Source organism: Dendrobates tinctorius, unplaced genomic scaffold, assembly GCF_039654945.1.
Source record: "Dendrobates tinctorius isolate UK_male_01 unplaced genomic scaffold, ASM3965494v1 ptg000180l, whole genome shotgun sequence".
NCBI lineage: Eukaryota > Metazoa > Chordata > Amphibia > Anura > Dendrobatidae > Dendrobates > Dendrobates tinctorius.
The window spans coordinates 2,922,783-2,949,844 of NW_027361847.1; the positions used below are offsets into that span (position 1 = coordinate 2,922,783).

Sequence of the window (27,062 nt, forward strand, 5' to 3'; positions counted from 1 at the left end):
CCCCCGCTGTTATGGGCACATGTCAGCTGATGAAATCAGAAGACATGTGCCGGATAACAAGTGGGCTCAGCGCCAGAGCTCCCATGGAGTGCGGGGACACGTCCTATGATGTACCTGTACGTCATAAGTCGTCAAGGGGTTAATTTTAACAGTCCAATGTCTTAAAATTTTGTGAAGCACCTGTGGCTTCAAACTGCTCACCATACGGTTACATAAATTCCTTCAGGGGTGTAGTTTCCAACTGGGGTTAGTTGTGGGGGGGGTTTCTACTGTAGATCAGGGGCTCTGCAAAAGCGACATGGTGTCCACTACCTATTTCAGACAGTTTTACACTCCAAATATGCCCAAACAATACTTCTCCCCCACACATGGAGTATCGGCATACTTCGGAGTAAGCGCACAACAGATTGTATGCTCCAGTTTCTCCTGTTACTATTGTAAAAATGCAAACTTTTGGGCTAAAGCAACATTTTTGTTGGAAAAAGTTACATTTTCATTTTATCCTTCCATACTACTTTAATTCCTATGAAGCACTTGAAGGGTTAATAAGCTTATTGAATGTGGTTTTGAGCACTTTGAGAGGTGCAGTTTTTTGAATGGTGTCGCTTTGGGTATTTTCTGTCACATAGGCCCCTCAAAGTCACTTCAGATATGATGTGGTCCCTAAAACAAAAAAATTGGTTTTGTAAATTTTGTTGGCAAAATGACAAATCACTGATAAATTGTTAAGCCTTATAACTTCCTAACAAAAAAACTTACAGTATAAACAAACTTTTTTGGCCCATTTTTTGTGCTGAAAACGCCCCCCCTCGGCTTATACACGAGCCATTGTCCCGGAAGCCGGCGGGGGAGCAGCGGGTCACAGGAGGCAGGAGCTGGTGGCTGTAACTGTGCCCGCTGCTGAAGAGAAATATTCACTGCGCTGGGTATAAATACTCATTTCTCTTATAGCGCGCACAGTTGCAGCCGCCGGCTTCCAGCATCTGAAAAAAAAAAAAAAAACCTCCTACTTGTTGCCTTCCCTGCGTGCCCTCGCAGCATGCTGTTCCGGCTTCCAGCAGCTCCTGCGGTCGAGCGATCACGTGTCTCCGGTGAGTGGAGAGAGGTGAATATTCATTACCTTATTGAGCGGGGACACATGATCGCTTGGCCGCAGGAGCTGCTGGAAGCCGGAACAGAATGCTGCGAGGGCACGCAGGGAAGGAAAGTAGGAGCTTTTTCTTTATGCTTTTCTCATGGAGGGCCATGCATTCAAGGATAGGGATGAGGAACCATGCAGACAAGTATAGGGATGAGGAGCCATGCACACCAGGACAAGGATGAGGAACCATGCAGAAAAGGATAGGGATGAGGAGCCATGCATACAAGGATAGGGATGAGGAGCCATGCATACAAGGATAGGGATGAGGGGATGCAGACAAGGACGGGGATAAGGAGCCATGCATACAAGGATAGGGTTGAGGAGATAATGCATACTCGGCTTATACTCGAGTCAATACGTTTTCCCAGCTTTTCCTGGTCAAATTAGGTGCCTCGGCTTATACGCGGGTTGACTTATACACGAGTATATACTGTATGTTTTAAAAATGATGCTGATGTAAAGTAGACATGTGGGAAATGTTATTTCTGAACTATTTTTGGTGGTATAACTATTTTGTTTAAGGGCATAAAAATTTAAAAGTTTAAAAACTGCAAAATACTCACATTTTTAGTCAAATTTTTGATATTTTTATAAATTAACGCAAATAATAATCAGGCACACCAGCCTGACCAAAGAACTGAGGCGAGTTTCCAGGGCTGCTGAGCGGAGATGGAAAAGATCCCACTCCAATGTGGACTTCATCGCTTTCAAACAGTCCCTCACTACTTTCAAGGCCACACTCGCTGCAGCAAAACAAACCTATTTATCATCTCTCATATCCTCCCTGTCTCATAACCCTAAACAGTTATTCAACACCTTCAATTCTCTCCACCGACCCCAGCACCTCCTCCCTCCCCACTCATCTCAGCTGAAGTTTTTGCCTCATTTTTCAAGGAGAAGATTGATAACATCAGAGACTGTTTTGGTCAGCAACCCCCAGAGCCCTTCCTTCCTCCTAACTGCCCTGCCCTCCTCCTCCAAAACCAACTTCTCCACCATTACAGAAGATCGACTCTCCACTTTACTCTCAAGATCACATCTCACTACCTGTGCACTTAATCCGATCCCATCCCACTTCATCCCAAACCTCACCACAATCTTTATCCCAACCCTAACCCACCTCTTCAACCTATCACTAACAACTAGTGTTTTCCCCTCAAGCTTTAAACATGCCTCAATCACACCTATCCTCAAAAAGCCCTCTCTTGACCCATCCTCTGTATCTAGCTATCGCCCTATATTACTTCTCCCCTATGCTCCAAAATTACTGGAACAACACTCCATCTTCAACTGTCCTCCCACCTCTCTTCTTGCTCCCTCCTTGACCGATTACAATCTGGCTTCCGACCACACCACTCCACTGAATCTGCCCTAACTAAGGTCACCAATGACCTATTAACCGCCAAGGCCAAGCGACACTACTCTGTCCTCCTTCTGGACCTGTCCCCTGCCTTTGACACAGTGGACCATTCCCTATTACTACAGACCCTCTCATCTCTTGGTATCACAGACTTGGCCCTATCTTGGATTGCGTCATACCTAACAGACCGGACATTCAGCGTCTCCCACTCACACACCACCTCCTCACAGCGCCCCCTATCAGTCGGAGTCCCACAAGGTTCAGTTCTCAGGGCCCCTGCTCGTCTCCATTTACACCTTCGGCCTCGGACAGCTCATAGAGTCTCATGGCTTTCAGTATCACCTCTATGCTCATGACACACAGATCTACATCACGGGACCAGATATCACCTCCCTGCTAAACAGAATCCCTCAACGTCTGTCTGCTATTTCATCCTTCTTCTCCGCTAGATTTCTAAAACTTAATATGGACAAAACATAATTAATCATCTTTCCCCCATCTCACATGACACCCCCAACGGACCTATCCATGAAAGTAAACAGCTGCCCACTCTCTCCAGTCCCACAAGCTCGATGCCTCGGGGTTATCCTTGACACTGATTTCTCTTTCAAACCACATATCCAATCCCTTTCCACTTCCTGCCGACTTCAACTCAAAAATATTTCACGATCCGTTCATTCCTCATCCAAGAATCTGCAAAAACCCTAGTCCATGCCCTCATCATCTCCCGCCTTGAGTACTGCAACCTCCTGCTCTGTGGCCTCCCCTCTAACACTTTCGCACCCCTCCCATCTATTCTAAACTCTGCTGCTGCTCGACTAATCCACCTGTCCCCCCACTATTCCCCGGCCTCTCCCCTCTGTCAATCCCTGCACTGGCTCCCTATTACCCAAAGACTCCAGTTCAAAACCCTAACCATGACATACAAAGCCATCCACAACCTGAGCCTTCCATACATCTGTGACCTCGTCTCCCGGTACTTACCTACACGAAACCTCTGATCCTCACAAGATCTCCTTCTGTACTCCCCTCTTATCTCCTCTTCCCACAATCGCATACAAGATTTCTCCCGCGCATCCCCCCTACTCTGGAACTCTCTACCACAACATATCAGACTCTCGCCTACCATGGAAACCTTCAAAAAGAACCTGAAGACCTACCTCTTCCAATAAGCCTACAACCTGCTGTAACAACCGATCCACCAAACCGCTGCACGACCAGCTCTACCCTTGCCTTCTGTATCCTCACCCGTCCCTAGTAGATTGTGAACCCTCGCGGGCCGGGTCCTCTCTCCTCCTGTACCAGTTATGACTTGTATTGTTTAAGATTACTGTACTTGTTTGTATTATGTACACCCCTCCTCACATGTAAAGTGCCATGGAATAAATGGCGCTATAATAATAAATAAAATTAATGACCAAAATTTACCACTAACGTGAAGTACAATATGTCACAAAAAACTGTCTTAGAATCGATGTGATGTGTGGAAGCTCCAGAGTTTTTACCACATAAAGTGACAGTGATCAGAATTGTAAAATGAGGCTTGGCCAGTAACTTACCTAATGTGCAAAGTTGCTTGATCCTGACGGGGTTAATGTGCCTTCAGTGCTATTGCAGACTTCTAAGGTTTCCTATCCTGCCCTTAGGTATACTGAGTACATGATTACCATGGCTGGAGCTCGACTGCTCCTGGATGTAGGGCCACCTTAGTGATCAGTCACTCATTTGTATACGGTACTGACATATTAAAATTTCATTTTTAATTGCATGGACACTTTTCTACATTAAGGGCATGATAGGAAGCTTGCTATGAGAGTGAATGGCACTGGTGGTACATTAAAGGGGTAAATGACTGGTTCCTTTAAGAACTGTCTATTTGCTATCTAATCTATGTCACGACTCTGTTGTCCGGTGACCGGGACTAGGGGCTCCTTCCTTGTTCCTAACCATAGGGGGCGTCCTAAATCGCCCTATTCCCTGGATTACTTCTGATGGTGAAGACGCCGGGGCAACGTACCTAGCCTTAGCTCTTGAATCCGCCTTCAGTCTGTACCTTTCTCTCCTCTTCTCTGGGGGGGATGGTAATAGTGTACCATAAAACAAAGCAAGAGTGACCAAGTAATACGAACAGGAATAATGGAAAATACCAAACATACAAATATACTTACATAGGAATGCAGCGGGGCGTGGAGGATGGGGAAAACCAGAGTAGGAGAAGAAAGGGAATTATCACACACTGAAAACCAATCATCTGTCACAGATAAATCCACTAAACGCCTTCTCCAGTAACAACCACCAACAACCTCCAGCCATTCAGCATAAGCTTTCTCTGACAGTGAGTGATAGCCAGGGCCCAGATTATATAGGAGATGGGAGTGGCTAACAGTGCACAGCTGAGTGTCTTAATGCAGGAAAGCTTCCAGGAGATCTCAACACAGCAGATTAACTCCTGCAATGCTAAATGAAACTTACACCGTTTATTATGAAGGTGAAGTGCTTCTAATCAGTGCAGGAATAGAAGAAATCAGACGCTGTGGTCTTCTGGCTCCTCTCTATTGTGGTAAACCCGTGAAACCTCACCTGACTTGTGCCATTGTCAACAGATTATAAGTGTTATTCACTTTACCCATCACTGTGCTAATATTATGGCATGTAAAAAAAACCCAGAGGTATGAACTGGGATATAGACTGGTGTGCATGCTGCGTGTAAGCACATGTTCACACTGGCCACTGAGCAGAAAAAAATAAACAAAGACAGAAATATAATGATTGAATCCCCTGAAGTAAATAAAATAAACAAACAGTCCATGCAAAAGAGAAAATAAGGATGGCACTCACCGTTCATAAAATCCACAATTTTATTTCACCATTAAAATCTTCATCAGAGGAACAATGTGTATGGTTAGAGGACGACGGACATTTTGTGCTGCCACGCTTCCACGGTTCAGTCGTCCTCTAACCATACACATTGCTCCCCTGCTGAAGATTTTAATGATGAAATAAAATTGTGGATTTTATGATCGGTGAATGACATCCTTATTTTCTCTTTTGCATGGACTTAGATCTTGTCCTTTTCCCGGATTAAGCACCCATTCCAAGCGCATTTTATGCGTCTCCACGTGTGTGTTATTTTGGGAAAAGTAGAGGTAGAGCAGCGGTGCCGACTTTTTGTCTCTCTGCATTGACCGAAATAAATAAACAGCAATAGTGCATGAAAATAACATAGGGGACTTGGTTAACATGTTTTTTTTATCAAAAAATGCAAAAGCCATCCCAACACGTCATGGTGACTGTAATTAGGATAGTCCTAACTCTAATATTAAAAACCTTACTGTTTCTCGAGTGGCATGTCGTCTTCCTTATTACCGGTCTTTTCACTGACTGGTGTTTTCATTGTAAGCTCCATAAATATATTTAGAAATCTCTTTTGTGTTGTATATTAGATGTGATTTTTTTCGTTCTTTCATCCTCAGGAAATTCTTGTGAGAATAACGGTTTATCACTTAATTGTGAAAAAGAAGATATCAGGAAGCCCTCTAATGGAGAAAACCTCATTACCCTTCATGGACCTCCTGGACTTGACAGTACTTCACTTTCTTATAATCCTCCTAATCATGAGGAACCCTCTCCTGAGCAATCTCACATTGTTACCACAATTCCAGGTGACAAAGTGGATACAAGATTTCAGTGTGACAAGCAACTTGCAAAAAGCTCAGATTTTTTAACACAAAGAAAGCACAAAGGAGAGAAGCCATACTCCTGTTCAGAATGTGGGAAATGCTTTACAAATAAAACAAAATGTGTTATACATCAGAGAATACACACAGGAGAAAAGCCATTTTCATGTTTAGAATGTGGGAAGTCCTTCACAGATAAAACGAGTCTTAGTAGACATCAGAGAATTCACACCGGAGTGAAGCCATATTCATGTTCAGAATGTGGGAAATGCTTTATAGATAAAGGAAATCTTATTACACATCAGAGAATGCACTCGGGAGAAAAGCCATATTCCTGTTCAGAATGTGGGAAGTCCTTCACAAATAAAGGGAATCTTATTAAACATCAGAGAATTCACACAGGAGAGAAGCCGTATTCATGTTCAGAATGTGGGAAATGCTTTATAGATAAAGGAAATCTTATTACACATCAAAGAATTCACACAGGAGAAAAAAGAGAAAAAACATTTTCATGTTTAGAATGTGGGAAGTCCTTCACAGAAAAAGCGAGTCTTAGTAGACATCAGAGAATTCACACAGGAGAAAAGCCATATTCATGTTCAGAATGTGGGAAATGCTTTATAGATAAAGGAAATCTTATTACACATCAGAGAAAGCACTCAGGAGAAAAGCCATATTCCTGTTCAGAATGTGGGAAGTCCTTCGCTTTTAAAGGAAATCTTATTACACATCAGAGAATTCACACAGGAGAGAAGCCGTATTCATGTTCAGAATGTGGGAAATGCTTTACAGATAAAGGAAATCTTATTATACATCAGAGAATTCACACAGGAGAAAAACCATTTTCATGTTCACTATGTGGGAAGTCCTTCACAGTTAAATGGCATCTTAATAGTCATCAGAGCATTCATACTGGAAAGAAGCCGTATTCATGTTCAGAATTTGGGAAATGTTTTAGAGATAAATCAATGCTTGTTAAACATCAGAGAATTCACACAGGAGAGAAGCCGTATTCATGTTCACTCTGTGAGAAATGCTTTACGGATAAATCAAGTCTTTTGCAACATGAGAAAAGTCATAGAGAATAGAAGCTGTATCCATGTTCAGAATGTGGGAAATCTTTTCTGCAAAAATCATATCTTGTATAACATGAGAGAAGGCATGTAGGAAATAAACTGTAATTGTGTTTTTAAATGTTTCATAGAACATTTTTTTGTAATGAAAACATAAAACTAAGGTTAATACTGAAGATTTACTTGGTCTCCCATCACAGCACCACGAGAGAGGGGATCTGCCCTTCAGGGACAGGAAAACTACAGACCTAAAAGGGCAGCACCTCTCTCCCGCATCAGTTGGTTTCCTGTCCCTGACAGGTGAACATCTTCAGACATACCTGTTGAAGAAGATCGAAGATATTCCCAGGCCCGGCCATTCGGCTCAGGCTGCGGGGGGTTCCCTGCCTCGGTCCGGTGCCCTGGAAGTGCCACAGTGTGTCCAGGGGGACTGCACATGTGAGCAGCAGCAGACAAGCAGTCTCCGGGAAGGATGGCTGGCTTGATGATGGTCCGGCGTCATGGTACAGGTGAGTAGACCAGGCTGCGGCGGTGTGTCCTCTGATTCTCCGTTTTGGGCGCGCGGCGGTGATGTCTCTGGTGGCTGAGCGGGCCCAGGTAGCGGTGGCCGGCGTGCTTGAATGCGGCCGAGCTGCGGTCCAGTGAGACGGCTGGGGTACGCCCTCTGTGACGTGGCCGGGTCGCGGCCTCTGTGACGTGGCTGGGATTCACCCCTGTGATGCAGCTTGGGCGCAACTTCTGGGATGCTGGGGATACGGAGGCCACAGCTGTAAGTCCAGGGGGGACGCAGTTCCTGGCGCTGTGGGCAAGTGCGTCCGGGGTACCGGGCGGAGCTGGTCTGGCCATGGGGGCGGTGGGTTCAGCCAGGTGGGGGAGTTGCCGGGCGTGCAAATGCCGTGGCACCGTCGCAGAGGCGGGGGCACAGTCGGCAGTCTTGGAGGTAAGGCACCTGGCAGGACACGTGGAGGACCTGCTAAACCCGGGGGTCCAGTGGCGGTATCGGATCGGGGGAGTGGCCAGAAGTATTTATGGAAGGCCATGGCAAGAACCAGGTTCTTCCAGACCCATAATACGACTAGGACATGGAGTCGCCAGGGCAGCAGGTGCAGCATTCACCTCTGCAGCAGCAGAAGCTCACTGAGAAGCCCCATGTAAGAGGGACCCAGCGATGACCACGTAGTGACGCAGGAGATGGTCGTGTGGGTGAGAGAAGGTCCAGTCAGAGGAGTTCCAGCAGAATGGATGAGTCTCCAGCCCCTAAGGAGGATCAATCAGCTGAGAGATGTCCCCCGCGTATTCCGGTACCGTTCAGTTACAGGTCTCTGGTAAGTGATCTTCGTCAAAGTTCGCTCGGTGATGTAGTGATCCCCTCAGTGATCCCCTTATCACTCCCAAATTTCCGTAAGGGGAAGAAATGTGCTTCTAAGGCCTAGCGCAAGGAATACGCTACCATATTCCTATGAGAAAAGACTGTGCCAACCATGCATTCAGCAGATGGTAGCGGAAGAGACATCAGACGTTGCATCTAGCTTGAGGGAGATTTTTATGGCAGAGGTTAGCAAATCAGTAAGATCCCTTTCCCAGTAAGGTGTCCGTAAAGAAAGAAGGCCCAGGTCCCCAGTGTCGGACAGTGGTAGTGACTCGGGAAATTGTGTCAGCCTCTTCTGCTTCGACTTCATCATCATCGGAGGCCTGGTTAAGCCGTTCCTGCTTCCCGGTCAACCGGGGGAATAAGCTGGTAAAGACCATCAATAATACAATGGGGATTGTAGAGCCCTGGCCTGAGAAGTCCATGCAGGATGTGATGTTCAGGGGTTTGGATCAGAGAACTTGCAGATCTTTTCCACGGAATGATAAAATCTGTTCTCTTATTTTGCATGAATGGAAGAAACCAGAAAGGAAAGGCTCCCCATCTCTGGCCTTCAAAAGAAGGTACCCGTTAGAAGAATCTGCCTCATCCTCATGGTCTAAAGCCCCGAAGCTGGATGCAGCGGTCACTAAAGCATCCAGAAAAGCCTCACTACAATTTGAGGACATGGGAAATTTAAAGGACCCACAAGATAGGAAAGCAGATACCTTTCTAAAGGGCGCTTGGGAGATGTCGGTGGGGTCCCTTAGGCCGGCGATGGCTGCCACCTGTCTTGCCAGGTCTTTAATGATCTGGCTGGACCATTTGGAAACCCAACTGAGTTTCCAGGGAGAGTATCCTCACTTCTCTTCCCATGATCCAGGGAGCTGCAGCTATTTTGTCTGACGCGTCGGCGGACTCGGTCAGGCTAGCCACAAGGGCTGCGGCTCTTTCTAATGCAGCATGAGGAGCCTTGTGGCTAAAATGTTGGCCGGGTGACATCCAGACCAAATCAAGGCTTTGCACCATCCCTTGTGAAGGAGAACACTTGTTCGGGCCAGTGTTGGGCAAAGTCTTGGAGAAAGCAGGGGGCAAGAAAAAGAAGTTTCCTAGCCTGTCGTGTCCTTCCTACGGACGTTCGTTCAACAGGAAGAGGTTCAGCTGTAGAAAGTCGTCTAGAGATAAAATTAGATGGGACAACGGGAAAAAGAAATGTAGAGAATACATGTTTGGTTCACGTGGGATCGCAGGAAACTGACCCAATGACTGCCAGCCCCGGTGGGAGGGAGGCTTGCGGCCTTCTACCCGACCTGGTCAGTGATTTCGGATAATGTATGGATACATAATTTCATCAGTGCGGGACTAAAAATAGAGTTCCGGGTAATACCTCAGGACAGGTTTATGGTAACTCCCACTCGTTCCTCACCAGCAGAACAACAGGCTCTAGAGTCGGCAGTCGGGGAACTATGGCACAAGGTGGTCTTGGTAGAGGTTCCTGTGTTAGAGGTAAGGGGTTCTACTCCCCCCTGTTCCTGATTAAATAAAAAAGACGGTTCCTTTTGGACCATTATGTATCTGAAAGGTCTGGTGGTGCGTCACTTTAAAATGTAGTCTGTGAGGTCGGCAATAAAGTTGCTCTTCAAAGATTGCTTCATGGTAGTGTTGGATCTTAAAGACACATACTACCAGGGGTGTGGCCTAGCACTCCATGTGAGCAGACTGCTTTCAGGACTCCTCTGCAGTAATCCTGTAAAAAATCCAATGGAGCTGTTATTGGACTCCGTGCGCTGCTTAATAATATACAGGATCACAGTTGAGATGAAAGATCGAAATGCGTTAGGAATAAAAACATTGAAGTATAAGCTACTTCTTCAGGGGATGAGTCTGTCATCCCCTGTGGAAGAAGTAGCTTATACTTTGAAACGCGTTGGGAATAAAAACATTGATCTTTCATCTCAACTGTAATCCTGTATATTATTAAGCAGCGCACGGAGTCCAAAAAAAGCTCCATTGGATTTTATACTTCGGCGGTTATCTGTCTGACCCTTGGACGTGCAGCAGCTTATTAATCCTATGTGCCTTTTCTCTCCGAGAACGGGTGAGTAGAATTTATATATTTCTGTTTCCTGTCATCGGATAAGACCCTGTTATGAATGAGTCACCGGAGGAGGAAAAAACAAAAATACAAGCTAAGTCGAGAAAACCGGAGAGGTTGGTAGCTAGCGGATTGCAGACCCCTGATCCTATTCACAACAACTAACAGTAGCCGTGGGGTGTTCCTACGGTGGTCCTAGACACCTCGTTCACAGCCGGAGAACTAAATATACCTAAAGAAAGAAAGGGGAAATCTAAACTGCCCCAGAGTAGACCCCAAAGCAATAGACAGCCCCCAACTTGTATTGACGGTGAAAACAGATGAAAACAGACAGAAAGACAGGCTGAGCAAACGATGGGGCCCTCACTAACTAGATAGGACAGGAAAGAAAAGCAACTGTCTGCAATCCCGCAAAAACCCTGCCAAAAATAATGTCCAACACGTCTGATAGAAAAGGCCCTGAAGTCACTAGACTTCAAAATCACTATATCAGCACTCAGGTATATTCTGAAAACAGAGCAAAGAGATCAACTGATCAGAGACAAAAATGGAGTTCAGCCAGTTCCAACCAGGGCTGGCTGAGCATAAACACTAAGTAAACCAGACAAAATATCATGGAACAATAGCAGAGCAAAAACTTAGCTTTAGTAGACAGGACTAAACTGGAGGCCAGAGCTCAGAGCAGAGAGGATCACCAGCAACCCAGCAGGGTGTCGGCGGCCTTATATCCACTCAGAGATTCTGGATGTCAAATCACACTCCACCTGTTCAGATGACAGGTTTTTCCCATCCAAATCAATTTCACTACCTCCTTTCACCAGCAGAGGGAGTTCATCGGACATCAAAGGTGAACGAGAAAATGAGCTCATAACAAGACCCTACTTGCGCTTTTCTGTTCCTATAGTGTAAATCACTGCAGTAATCCTGATGATTTTATCCGGTTAAAAGTGCCTCCAGAGTATTGGTACTGCCCTATACCAGTGGCAGAAGATTGCAGGAACCAGCCCTGACATGCGGTGTAACTGAGGACTGTGGCTATGGTGAGAAGGCAGAAGGATGCAGGAGCAGGGAGCCAGGATCATGATGGTGCCAACAGTGTGGAGGCAGTGGAGAAATCGGATGCAGCTAATGCAGCATACAAAAAGCAGCTGAAAATTGCTATTAAACTTGAAAGATATGGATGGAGCAGCACAGGAGATGGCTGTAAGAGGTGAGGAGAGGGGGCGGGGAGAAGATGGATGAACAAGATATGGAGGATTGTGCAACACAGGAGGGGCCAGAGGGAGAGGGGAGAAGGCAGGAGCAGGAAAGCATGATGCAAGAGACTTCTGAGGAGCCTGTTGTAGGGGAGCCCACAATGAGAGACATATACAGTACAGACCAAAAGTTTGGACACACCTCGTTCAAAGAGTTTTCTTTATTTCCATGACTGAATATTGTAGATTCACTCTGAAGGCATCAAAACAATGAATTAACACATGTGGAATTATATAGTTAACAAAAAAGTGTGAAACAGCTGAAAATGTCATATTCTAGGTTCTTCAGTTGCCACCTTGCTTTGCACACTCTTGGCATTCTCTTGATGAGCTTCAAGAGGTAGTCACTGGAAATGGTTTTCACTTCACCGGTGTGCCCTGTCAGGTTTAATAAGTGGGATTTCTTGCCTTATAAATGGGGTTGGGACAATCAGTTGTGTTGTGCAGAAGTCTAGTAGATACCCAGCTAATAGTCCTACTGAATAGACTGTTAGCTGCTTTTTTCTTGCCATAAAACAAATTAAGTAAAGAAAAACGAGTAGCCATCAAAGAACACAAGAAATGGACATTAGACCAGTGGAAATCTGTGCTTTCGTCTGATGAGTCCAAAATTTGAGATCTTTGGTTCCAACCACCGTGTCTTTGTGCGACGCAGAAAAGGTAAACGGATGGACTCTTCATGCCTGGTTCCCACCGTGAAGCATGGAGGAGGAGGTGTGATGGTGTGGGGGGGCTTTGCTGGTGACACTGTTGGGGATTTATTCAAAATTGAAGGCATACTGAACCAGCATGGCTACCACAGCATCTTGCAGCGGCATGCTATTCCATCCGGTTTGCGTTTAGTTGGACCATCATTTATTTTTCAACAGAACAATGACTCCAAACACACCTCCAGGCTGTGTAAGGGCTATTTGACCAAGAAGTGTGATGGGGTGCTACGCCAGATGACCTGGCCTCCACAGTCACCAGACCTGAACCCAATCGAGATGGTTTGGGTTGAGCTGGACCGCAGAGTGAAGGCAAAAGGGCCAACAAGTGCTAAGCACCTCTGGGAACTCCTTCAAGACTGTTGGAAGATCATTTCCGGTGACTACCTCTTGAAGTTCATCAAGAGAATGCCAAGAGTGTGCAAAGCAGTAATCAAAGCAAAAGGTGTCTACTTTGAAGAACCTAGAATATAAGACATATCTTCAGTTGTTTCACACTTTTTTGTTAATTATATAATTCCACATGTGTTAATTCATAGTTTTGTTGCCTTCAGAGTGAATCTACAATTTTCATAGTCATGAAAATAAGGAAAACTCTTTGAATGAGGTGTGTCCAAACTTTTGGTCTGTACTGTATTATCTGGTTAAGTTTTGCAAAACTGCACTAACTACCCTTGCAAAGAGAGTGGACTGTATAAAGGAGGAAATGATCAATATGAAGGCAGCCATTAACAAGGCTGATACCATAGTGGGGGTGGTAGAAGAAAGAGTGAGCACACTGGAGGACCAACTTTCTAAGCTGCTGAAGTCTCACACTCAATGCCTGCAGCGGTTTGCCGTTCTGGCTGATAAAAATGATGATTTAGAAAACAGCTCCAGGCGGTATAATGTGCGGTTGGTGGGCATCCCTGAAAAGACAGAAGGGACTGATCCTACAGCATTTGTTGAGGACTGGCTCCACAGTACAATTGGCGCTAACAATCTGACCAAGCTGTTTGCAGTGGAGAGAGCACATCGGGTCCCCATGAGGTCTCCCTCTAGGTTCCTCCCCATGTACCATCCTGGCCAAGATCCTTAATTATAGATATAGAGAGATCCTACGGAAGGCAAGAGCCGTTAAGGATATGAGTATTAATGGACAAACAGTGTCCATATACCCCGACAACTCGGCTGAGGTTCAGAAGCAAAGAATGCGGTATGGTGAGGTGAAGAAAAGGTTGAGAGATATGGAACTGGCGTACTCTACTTTGTGTACTCAGGGTTGTGGCTCTGGGATCTGTTCATTTTTTCCAACTCCGGAAGAGGCAACTAAGTGGCTGAACTTGAACGAGAAAAGGATCAGAGCTGGTAAAGGAAGGTGTGAGAAGACTTGATGAGAGACCTGTCGGGTCGTATACTTGTGAAAGAGGAAAGATGGATGGTGCTGTTATATAGAGACTAATTTGTTCCTGCATTATAGTTATCATGGTTAATGGAGGGACTGTAGATAGCACATATAACCGGAGGAGAAATGGTGGGATTGCAAGTAATTTAAAGTTTCGAGATAACGTTTGTGAGTTTGCTAGGTATAGAGTTACCCACTCTCTGGTTTAGAGGGGAGAAACACATTGGGAGTTTTTGGTAATGGTTTGTTATATTCGTCAACAGTGGGGAGGGAAGGGGGAGCCCCTTCAGGCTATGGGTTGGTTCTAGGGGTTCTTGGGAGAAGTACTATCCTCTATGGGATTGGGAATGTATACATATAGGAGAATATGGTGGGTGATAAGATTAAAATTATTAATTGGAATGTGAGGGGTTTGATGGAACGCGAAGAGCGGCGATTATGGACTATATTAGGAGGGGGGGCGGATGTGATATGCCTTCAAGAGACACATTTGATTAAGGAGAATGTGGAGATATTGAAGAGAAAATGTATCGGGAAGGCATATCACTCCACGTACTCCTCATACCCTAGGGGGTCTCGTTGATGGTAGGAGCATCCACACCCTTTGTGGAAATTGAAAGCCATGTCGACAATGAAGGCCAAATTTGTAAAATTTGTGAACAATTGTTCTGTATAGTGGCCATGTACATACCACCTTCGTACTCGGGGAAGATCCAGGAGGTGATAGAGTTGTACAAAAGGGGTGCAGGATTACCGTTGTTAATTGGCGATTTTAATAACATGAGGGATGGGACAGATATAAATAGGAAAAGGCGACCGAAAATTGACATCATTTAAGAACTATGTGAAAGAGCTTGGAATGATAGATCTGTGGAGGGTGAGAAATGAGGATGTGGTGTGTTACTTCTGCTACTCATGGATCTCTCTCGCGAATTGATCTGGCGCTAGGTAATGAATTGTTGACACAATCGATTTGTGGAGTGGAATATCGTCTGAGAGTGATCTTGGACCATAAGCCTCTGGAGTTGCTTATTAAGAAGACAGATGGAAGGTCTACACAGGGGAGTAGGTAGAGGCTCCATCCACTATGGCTGGAACATATTAATATGGAAGCAATAAAGGGGGAGTTGGACGAATATTGGCAGATCAATGAAGGAGTGCTGACAGGCGAGTGGTGTGGGATGCCATGAAGGCATATTTGAGGAGTCTTCTGTTTCAAGAAATTTCTAGATGTAAGTCTAAAAAACTGGATCGGAAGACAGTTCAGTGATGGAAGCTTTAGAAGGGGCGGAAAGGGCACTGATAGTGAACTCATCAGTGGAGAGTCAGAAAAGGCTCAAGGAAACTCAGGAGGGAGTCAACGAACTATATAAATAGAGTAGAGAGGAAAAGAGCTTTTCAGAAGGTACAATTCTACGATGAGGGAGAAAGGGTGGGGCATTTGCTATCATTAGTGGCGGCAGCACAGAGGGAATCCTCATGTGTATACAAGCTGAAGACGGATGAGGGGATGGAGGTGGTAGATACAGAGGATATACTGGAAGTTTTTAGTCGGTTTTACGAGCAGTTATATACTTCTAAGTCATGAGCCTCATCTGCAGAAATGCAAGGGTTTCTTGGGGCGCCAGGACTCCCTAGGATTGTGGAGAGTGACAGGAGGAAGATGAAATAGCTATAATGTCTGACAAATAATAGGGCTCCGGGGGCGGACGGACTTCCGGGAGAGATCTATAAACGGTGGAGATGGTAGCAACTAGACTAAAGGCGGTCTTTGAGGAGGCTTTGGAGTGTGGTGCACTGCCGTTGTCCATGATAGAGGCTGTGGTAGTGGTCATCCCTAAGGAAGGTAGAGACCCAAAGTTGGCAGAGTCCTACAGACCCATTTTGTTGCTGACGGCGGATGTAAAAATTCTGGCCAACCGATTAATGAATGTGGTGCAAGACCTTGTCCACCCCAATCAATCTGGATTTATGTCAAATAGGTCTACAGCGATAAACATATGTAGACTCTATCTTAACCTGCAGCTGTCGTCGGATAACGGGGGTCGTAGAGTAGTAGTATCGTTGGATGCACGTAAAGCATTCAACAGTATCGAATGGAGTTATGTTTGGAAGGTGTTGGAGTGCTTAGGATTTGGACCAATCTTCATATCATGGATACGGCTGTTGTACACATCCCCAACTGCTAGGGTCAGGATTAATGGGCAGACATCCAGACAATTCACTCTTCATGGGACCAGACAGGAGTGTCCACTATCTACACTGCTTTTGGCGTTGGCGGTGGATCCCCTGGCACTGACAATTAGAAAGGCAGCCTCGGTCAGGGGGTTTAAATATGGACCTATAGAGAAAAAAATAGCTTTATATGCAGATTATGTGCTGCTTTTCCTGGAAGACCCTGATGAATCCTTGCGGGGTGTGATGAGCATTATTGGGGGATTTGGGGCTATGTTGGGCCTGGAAATCAATTGGAAGAAATCCAATATTCTAGCTGTGGACGGTAGTGGTGAAGATCTTAGGATAGAGGAGAATGGTAGTAGGCTGGCGATTGTGCGGCAGTTCAAGCACCTGGGTATTCAGATATCGCTCCCGCTTTCGAGTTATACAGACTTAAATCTGATCCCGCTATTGGGTAAGTTCAGAAGCAAAGTGGGAGCATGGTATAGATTATATCTATCAGTGGTAGGAAGGACAAATCTGATTAAAATGGTGCTGATGCCCCAGATGTTGTACATGCTGCACAATGCCCCCATATGTTTACCTAAGCGGTGATTTCATACAATCATTTCTATATTTATGGATCTTGTGTGGGGGATAAAACAACCGAGGATTAGAATGGAAATATTACAGAGGTCCAAAGATGAGGGGGGGAGCTGGCACTCCCTAGCCCGTGGATTTATTATCTAGCAGCTCAGGGCCAACAGCTGAGGGGATGGAGAGATACAGAAGGCACGGGTTCGATGTGACGGATATTGACTCAGGTGCTGGGGAGAGACTCATTGGTTCAAGGACTGGAGGCAGGTAGTTTTAGGAAACCAGGACTGTCATGCCCCACTCTGACCCTAGTACACAAGGTGTGGGAGGAGATTAAAAGGATTATGGGAGTGGAGGCCCTGAGGAATTATTCCCCTATATGGCAAAATGAAAAACTGCCAGAGTTTGACAAAATGGGGGAATTAAAAAACTGGATGAGGAAAGTAATTTAATACATGGTCCAACTAGAGGACTCGCAAGGACTAGTGACTTTTGAGAAACTACAGGAGGAATGAGTTAGCTGAGATCTGTGGGTTCCAGTATAGACAGCTCTGTCCCGCTTACATAGCACAGAATAAGACGGTTTCTATGAGGTTCCAAAGAGACGTATTGGTGGACTATGTGTGCAGTGATGGGGGAACAAAAGGAGTTACGTCAGGTATTTATAAGGACTTAATGCACACCTTTTTAACTAATTACCCGGCTAAAGAGTAGTGGGGCCGATAGAAGAGGATAAGTGGGAGATTATGGAATATATACCCCAATTGTCACTGAGTGAGCCAGGTAGACTCTCATAAATACATGTGCTCCATAGAGTGTATAGGACACCTGAAAGACTATTTAGGGCAGGACAGATTTATGATGCGCTCGTTGTCAGGCTGATGGGGTTGGGATCTTACACATGTGGCAGTGCTCCATACTGGACCCATGCTGGACAGCGGTTATTAACACTATAGAGGGAGTGTACGACTAGAATTGAGAGGGATCCTGTGGTTTGTATTTTGGGTTACGTGGAGGAGATTCATATTCAAAATCGGTTCAAATTGGCAATTGCTAGGTTGTTAAGTTACGTGCAATGTATAAGAGACAGGCACTGGATAAACGAAGAACCGCCGACGATACAAGAATTTATTAGACAATCAGACTTTATTGTAAATATGGAAAAAGGTATTTATGCCAAAAGGGGAAAAAAATGTTCAATTCATTGTGGACACCATGGGTGGAGAGACGATCCCGAAAGGATGTACTTCTGAGTATATGTTACTGATGTTTCTATAAGGGGGAAGGGATGCGCTGTAATTGAAAATATGTGACCTTTTGGACATTGTAATGTCTGGACTTTGTTCTATGTTTGAATTTAGTTAATAAAAATTTCTAATTAAAAAAAAAAAGACGCATACTACCACATACATATACATACAGATCACCAACAGTTCCTTAGGGTGGCAGTTTCACTGGGGGGATGCGGTAAAACTTTTACAGTTTAGAGCTCTCCCGTTTGGTCTCGCCATTGTTTCACGGTCTTTACCGAAGTGATCACAGCTGTCATGGCACATCTCCATGAGCAGGATGTCTTGGTGGTCCCCTATCTAGATGACTTTTTAATTGTAGGCAGTTCGGTCTGGCACTGCACTACTCAATTGAAAGGGGTGGCTTGTAAATATCAAGAAGTCACGTTTACAGCCCCTAAAGGTGCAGGAACTCCTGGGTCTTGTGCTGGACTGAGATTCAGGAATGTCCATTACTGGGGTCTAAAGTAGATGGTATTCGGCGTCAGGTTCTAAAGGCAGTGAACAATCCATCTATGTCCCTTCTACGCTCACTCACTTCTTGTATTCCAGCTGCTCGCTGGGCCCTATTCCATACTAGGGCCTTACAGCGGGATGTATTACATAATGACCATCAGCTTGGAGGGTGCCTAGAAATGAAATTCTCTCTGTCCCCCTCTACAATACAGTCCCTGCATTGGTGGTTAGACTTGTCCAAAGGGGTTCCCTGGGTAAACCATATCTCCCGGATTGTCACTACAGATAAGGGGCTCATTTGAGGGAGGTGTGGGTCCAAAGGATTGGACATGTACTGAGCAGGCTGGTTTATCTTACCTAAAAGAGTTGTTGGCTGTAGAGCTAGAAATAAGAGGGCTCCTTCTGTCCTTCCAGGGTCAACACGTCAGAGTGCTGACAATCAGCTGGCTGAAACTCATCTGCTGTCATTAACCTCCCTGCACATAAGAGCAAAGGAGAACATCAAGGCCGATGTCCTAAGCCGCAAGGAGCTCAGGCAGGGAGAATGGGTGTTGAAGCAGACTGTCTTCAACCAAATTGTGCAGATGTGGGGGTGTCCGGACATAGATCTCTTTGCCAACAGAGAGAACAGGAGAGTGCATTGGTTCAGTTCTCTAAACCCCAGAGAAGGTCCACATGCGGCAGATGCTCTCGATTCCTTGGGATCTCAATCTTGCATATGCCTTTCCTCTGATAGCCCTGATTCCATTAGTATTGAGGAAGAGGCCATGGGTTCTCCCGTAACTCTCAGACCTCTCCCAGGGACCGATTTTTCATCCACAAGTGTCCAACTTACATCTGGCGGCATGGAATTTGAGAGGGTGCTGTTAAGAGGGGAAGGGTTTTCTCATAGCCTGATTAACACTTTACTTAAAAGTAGGAATGCATCCACTACAAAAAAAAAATACTCCAGAACCTGGAACAAGTTTCTATCAGTAGCGGAGGTTGGAGGAAAGGTTCAGATAAGCTAGGTATTGGAGTTCCTGCAAAAGGGTCTAGAGATGGGTCTAGCCACGAACACCCTCAAAGTTCAGATGTCAACGCTAGGGGCCCTGTATAATTGTGATCTAGCAGGCAATTATTGGATACCTAGGTTTATCAGAGTATCTGCTAGGTCTAGGCCCATCCTTAGGCAGAAGCTAATGCCTTGGGATTTGAATTTGATGCTAACGGCATTGACGGAATCTTCATTCGAACCCATTGAGGTAGCCCCAATAAAAATTCTCTCTCAAAACAGCCCTTTTGGTTGCACTGACATTAGCCCGTAGGGATAGGGCATCCAGGCCCTATCTAGACAGCTACCATATACCCATTTTAGGATAGTGTTAATTTAAAGCCGGATCCCTCGTATTTACCAAAGGTAGCCTCTAAGTTCCACAGACTGCAGGAGATAGTTCTTCCTTCTGTGGCTACCCCAAAAATCAAAAGGAGAAGAAGCTGCATTTGCTAGATGTTAGGAGGTACCTACTTAGTTATACTTAAATAACTGACCCTTGGAAGAAAGAAAATTCCTTATTTGTCTCCTTTCAGGGAGTTAGGAAGGGCTTAGAGTCTCCAAGAGCACATCAGCTAGGTGGATCAGGGAAGCAATTTCTTTGGCCTATACACAGGGGTGAACCTAGCCCCTCTGATGCCTGGGGTGAACTGCAAAATGGCGCCCCCCCCCCCCAGTAAATCGTTAGAAATTAATCTGGTTCATAATCATTTATATCTATCCTGTAAAAATGTGTACCATACTGGACAATTTAATTTAGAGAAATAGAAAAAAGATGTCTGAACACAAGGAAGTCAGCACCATCACCGCACATATAAGAACCACACAGAAGAATCCAGAATAAGGATAATTAATGGCCGGAATCTCCTCCATTCTCCTCCCATCACAGCTGATCCGTCTACACCGGAGCTGCCGGAATCTCCTCCATTCTCCTCCCATCACAGCTGATCCGTCTACACCGGAGCTGCCGGAATCTCCTCCATTCTCCACCCATCACAGCTGATCCGTCTACACCGGAGCTGCCGGAATCTCCTCCATTCTCCTCCCGTCACCGCCGAGCCGTCTACACCGGAGCCGCCGGAATCTCCTCCATTCTCCCATCACTGCGGTGCCATCTACACGAGAGCTGCCGGAATCTCCTTTATTCTTCTCCCATCACCGCTGAGCCGTCTACACCGGAGCTGCAGGAATCTCCATTCTCCCGTCACCGCCGAGCCGTCTACACCGGAGCTGCCGGAATCTCCTCCAATCCCCTCCCGTCACCGCCGAGCCGTCTACACCGGAGCCGCCGGAATCTCCTCCATTCTCCTCCCGTCACCGCCGAGCCGTCTACACCGGAGCCGCTGGAATCTCCTCCATTCTCCTCCCGTCACCGCCGAGCCGTCTACACCGGAGCCGCTGGAATCTCCTCCATTCTCCTCCCGTCACCGCCGAGCCGTCTACACCGGAGCCGCCGGAATCTCCTCCATTCTCCTCCCGTCACCGCCGAGCCGTCTACACCGGAGCCGCCGGAATCTCCTCCATTCTCCTCCCGTCACCGCCGAGCCGTCTACACCGGAGCCGCCGGAATCTCCTCCATTCTCCCATCACTGCGGTGCCATCTACACGAGAGCTGCCGGAATCTCCTTTATTCTTCTCCCATCACCGCTGAGCCGTCTACACCGGAGCTGCAGGAATCTCCATTCTCCCGTCACCGCCGAGCCGTCTACACCGGAGCTGCCGGAATCTCCTCCAATCCCCTCCCGTCACCGCCGAGCCGTCTACACCGGAGCCGCCGGAATCTCCTCCATTCTCCTCCCGTCACCGCCGAGCCGTCTACACCGGAGCCGCTGGAATCTCCTCCATTCTCCTCCCGTCACCGCCGAGCCGTCTACACCGGAGCCGCCGGAATCTCCTCCATTCTCCTCCCGTCACCGCTGAGCCGTCTACACCGGAGCCGCCGGAATCTCCTCCATTCTCCCATCACTGCGGTGCCATCTACACGAGAGCTGCCGGAATCTCCTTTATTCTTCTCCCATCACCGCTGAGCCGTCTACACCGGAGCTGCAGGAATCTCCATTCTCCCGTCACCGCCGAGCCGTCTACACCGGAGCTGCCGGAATCTCCTCCAATCCCCTCCCGTCACCGCCGAGCCGTCTACACCGGAGCCGCCGGAATCTCCTCCATTCTCCTCCCGTCACCGCCGAGCCGTCTACACCGGAGCCGCTGGAATCTCCTCCATTCTCCTCCCGTCACCGCCGAGCCGTCTACACCGGAGCCGCTGGAATCTCCTCCATTCTCCTCCCGTCACCGCCGAGCCGTCTACACCGGAGCCGCCGGAATCTCCTCCATTCTCCTCCCGTCACCGCCGAGCCGTCTACACCGGAGCCGCTGGAATCTCCTCCATTCTCCTCCCGTCACCGCCGAGCCGTCTACACCGGAGCCGCTGGAATCTCCTCCATTCTCCTCCCGTCACCGCCGAGCCGTCTACACCGGAGCCGCCGGAATCTCCTCCATTCTCCTCCCGTCACCGCCGAGCCGTCTACACCGGAGCCGCCGGAATCTCCTCCATTCTCCCATCACTGCGGTGCCATCTACACGAGAGCTGCCGGAATCTCCTTTATTCTTCTCCCATCACCGCTGAGCCGTCTACACCGGAGCTGCAGGAATCTCCATTCTCCCGTCACCGCCGAGCCGTCTACACCGGAGCTGCCGGAATCTCCTCCAATCCCCTCCCGTCACCGCCGAGCCGTCTACACCGGAGCCGCCGGAATCTCCTCCATTCTCCTCCCGTCACCGCCGAGCCGTCTACACCGGAGCCGCCGGAATCTCCTCCATTCTACTCCCGTCACCACCGAGCCGTCTACACCGGAGCCCCCGGAATCTCCTCCATTCTCCTCCCGTCACCGCCGAGCCGTCTACACCGGAGCCGCCGGAATCTCCTCCATTCTACTCCCGTCACCACCGAGCCGTCTACACCGGAGCCGCCGGAATCTCCTCCATTCTACTCCCGTCACCGCCGAGCCGTCTACACCGGAGCTGCCGGAATCTCCTCCATTCTCCTCCCGTCACCGCCGAGCCGTCTACACCGGAGCCGCCGGAATCTCCTCCATTCTCCTCCCGTCACCGCCGAGCCGTCTACACCGGAGCCGCCGGAATCTCCTCCATTCTCCTCCCGTCACCGCCGAGCCGTCTACACCGGAGCCCCCGGAATCTCCTCCATTCTCCTCCCGTCACCGCCGAGCCGTCTACACCGGAGCCGCCGGAATCTCCTCCATTCTCCACCCGTCACCGCCGAGCCGTCTACACCGGAGCCCCCGGAATCTCCTCCATTCTCCTCCCGTCACCGCCGAGCCGTCTACACCGGAGCCGCCGGAATCTCCTCCATTCTCCTCCCGTCACCGCCGAGCCGTCTACACCGGAGCCGCCGGAATCTCCTCCATTCTCCTCCCGTCACCGCCGAGCCGTCTACACCGGAGCTGCCGGAATCTCCTCCAATCCCCTCCCGTCACCGCCGAGCCGTCTACACCGGAGCCGCCGGAATCTCCTCCATTCTCCTCCCGTCACCGCCGAGCCGTCTACACCGGAGCCGCCGGAATCTCCTCCATTCTCCTCCCGTCACCGCCGAGCCGTCTACACCGGAGCCGCCGGAATCTCACAAGAGACAGAACAAGGAAGAAGTGTCTGCTGCACTGCGAGGAGGGGGAGGCGCAAAGGTGACGTCATCACTGTCACATGACTGAATAGTCACCACTTGTCTCCTGAGCCACGCCCCCTGATTATATGCGGGACGTCACCACAGGTCCTTCACCTCTTCTCTTCTGAGCCCCGCCCCCTGATCACATGACGGCGACGTCACCACAGGTCCTTCACCATGTCTCTCCTGAGCCCCGCCCCCTGATCACAAGACAGTGATGTCACCACAGGTCCTTCACATCTCTCCTGAGCCCCGCCCCCTGATCACATGACGGCGACGTCACCACAGGTCCTTCACCTCTCCTGAGCCCCGCCCCCTGATCACATGACAGTGAAGTCACCACAGGTCCTTCACCTCTTCTCTCCTGAGCCCCGCCCCCTAATCACATGACAGTGACGTCACCACAGGTCCTCCCGCGCTCAGTGCAGCCGCTCCGTCCCGGGTGTGCGCAGCTCGTGTTCTCTGGGGTCAGCCAGCAGCAGATTTCCGGTTCCCGCCATTCCGGTGAGATGACAGGAGGGTTTGTGGTGAATCTGTGAGAGGAGAGTGTGGGGGGAGATCAGAGCTGTTCCTGTGGAGGCTCCTGCTCCATGTGACTGCGGCTCCTCAGTGTTGGGGACGGGCAGCATTGTATGGGGGATGTGCAGCGTCTCCTCCTCACCTCACGGCCCCCGCTGGCGGTGGAGTTACCACGGTGACCGTCCCCCGCTGGAGGTGTAGTTACCACGGTGACCGTCCCCCGCTGGCGGTGTAGTTACCACGGTGACCGTCCCCCGCTGGCGGTGCAGTTACCGCGGTGACCGTCCCCCGCTGGAGGTGTAGTTACCACGGTGACCGTCCCCCGCTGGCGGTGTAGTTACCACGGTGACCGTCCCCCGCTGGCGGTGTAGTTACCACGGTGACCGTCCTCCTACGAGGCTCATGATGAGCGGTCAGATCGGCGGAGGAGGCCGCGGTGGAGTTTTGTGGCCTTTCCTCCAGATTCTTCCTGATAAATGTTGATATTTGGGCAGAATTTAGTGATTGTCGTTCTCTCGCCCCCTGTGATTTCCATCTTCTCCTTCATCATGAAGCCGCCGGCAGGACGAGATCCCTCCAGCTGATCCAGTGCTCATCCCTCCTCCTCCTGAATGACCCCCGAGGATGGACGAGGACAGGGATGAGACCACCAGGAGATTATTCCACTGCGCCCTGGAGATCATCTCCCTGCTGAGCGGAGAGGTAACTCCTCTACATTTCTATCAGCTTTATTGTGTGATGTGACGAGTCCGACACCGGGAAGAGGAAATCCAGAATAGGAGAGAAGGATTCTTTACTGTAAGAGCAGGGATTCTGTGGAGGTCTCTGCCCGGAGGAGTTGTCATGGGGATTCCCTATAAGAGCTGTAGAGGGGCCGGGATGTCTGTCCGGAGTGTAATAATATTCCCGGTTATGGCCCCAGATTACTGGAGACGGTTATTGATCCCGGGATTTCTACTGATTGTCAGATCTGGAGTCGAGAAGGAATTCTTCTCCCTAAGTGTCTCTCTCCATACACAGGATTACACAATAGTGAGGAAGACACCGGGGGACTGTGTGACTCCCATCATCCATCTCCAGGAGTCAGGAGGGCGGAGCTCGGGCCCCATCACAGAGCCTCCCCCGCACTCCCCGATACATGAGAGGAACAAGAAGATCCTGGAGCTCAGCAACAAGATGATCGAGCTGCTGAGCGGAGAGGTGACTGCTGGGACATTATACAGGACTGGAGGATTCTGGGTGATGAGCGGAGAGGTGACTGCTGGGACATTATACAGGACCGCACTGGAGGATTCTGGGTGATGAGCGGAGAGGTGACTGCTGGGACATTATACAGGACGGCACTGGGGGATTCTGGGTGATGAGCGGAGAGGTGACTGCTGGGACATTATACAGGACAGCACTGGAGGATTCTGGGTGATGAGCGGAGAGGTGACTGCTGGGACATTATACAGGACGGCACTGGAGGATTCTGGGTGATGAGCGGAGAGGTGACTGCTGGGACATTATACAGGACAGCACTGGAGGATTCTGGGTGATGAGCGGAGAGGTAACTGCTGGGACATTATACAAGACGGCACTGGGGGATTCTGGGTGATGAGCGGAGAGGTGACTGCTGGGACATTATACAGGACGGCACTGGAGGATTCTGGGTGATGAGCGGAGAGGTGACTGCTGGGACATTATACAGGACAGCACTGGAGGATTCTGGGTGATGAGCGGAGAGGTGACTGCTGGGACATTATACAGGAGAGCACTGGGGGATTCTGGGTGATGAGCGGAGAGGTGACTGCTGGGACATTATACAGGACGGCACTGGAGGATTCTGAGTGATGAGCGGAGAGGTGACTGCTGGGACATTATACAGGACGGCACTGGAGGATTCTAGGTGATCAGCGGAGAGGTGACTGCTGGGACATTATACAGGACGGCACTGGAGGATTCTGTTTGATGAGCGGAGAGGTTACTGCTGGGAGATTATACAGGACAGCACTGGAGGATTCTGGGTGATGAGCGGAGAGGTGACTGCTGGGACATTATACAGGACAGCACTGGAGGATTCTGGGTGATGAGCGGAGAGGTTACTGCTGGGAGATTATACAGGACGGCACTGGAGGATTCTGGGTGATGAGCGGAGAGGTGACTGCTGGGACATTATACAGGACGGCACTGGAGGATTCTGGGTGATGGGCGGAGAGGTGACTACTGGGACATTATACAGGACGGCACTGGAGGATTCTGTTTGATGAGCGGAGAGGTGACTGCTGGGAGATTATACAGGACGGCACTGGAGGATTCTTGGTGATGAGCGGAGAGGTGACTACTGGGACATTATACAAGACGGCACTGGAGGATTCTGGATGATGAGCGGAGAGGTGACTGCTGGGACATTATACAGGACGGCACTGGAGGATTCTGTTTGATGAGCGGAGAGGTTACTGCTGGGAGATTATACAGGACGGCACTGGAGGATTCTGGGTGATGAGCGGAGAGGTGACTGCTGGGACATTATACAGGACGGCACTGGAGGATTCTGGGTGATGAGCGGAGAGGTGACTGCTGGGACATATTACAGGAGGGCACTGGAGGATTCTGGGTGATGAGCGGAGAGGTGACTTCTGGGACATTTTACAGGACGGCACTGGAGGATTCTGGGTGATGAGCGGAGAGGTGACTGCTGGGACATATTACAGGAGGGCACTGGAGGATTCTGGGTGATGAGCGGAGAGGTGACAGCTGGGACATTATACAGGATGGCACTAGAGGATTCTGGGTGATGAGCGGAGAGGTGACTGCTGGGACATTATACAGGACGGCACTGGAGGATTCTGGGTGATGAGCGGAGAGGTGACTGCTGGGACATTATACAGGAGGGCACTGGAGGATTCTGGGTGATGAGCGGAGAGGTGACTGCTGGGACATTATACAGCACTGGAGGATTCTGGGTGATGAGAGGAGAGGTGACTGCTGGGACATTATACAGGAGGGCACTGGAGGATTCTGGGTGATGAGCGGAGAGGTGACTGCTGGGACATTATACAGGAGGGCACTGGAGGATTCTGGGTGATGAGCGGAGAGGTGACTGCTGGGACATTATACAGGACGGCACTGGAGGATTCTGGGTGATGAGTGGAGAGGTGACTGCTGGGACATTATACAGGACGCCACTGGAGGATTCTGGGTGATGAGCGGAGAGGTGACTGCTGGGACATTACACTGGAGGATTCTGGGTGATGAGCGGAGAGGTGACTGCTGGGACATTATACAGGACGGCACTGGAGGATTCTGGGTGAT

At 48.8% G+C, this 27,062-nt stretch overlaps 1 pseudogene; it reads left to right on the forward strand.

The window, feature by feature from the left end:
- The window catches only part of LOC141054909 (uncharacterized), a 116,035-nt pseudogene that overhangs the window by 40,468 nt on the left and 48,505 nt on the right, over positions 1–27,062 (forward strand).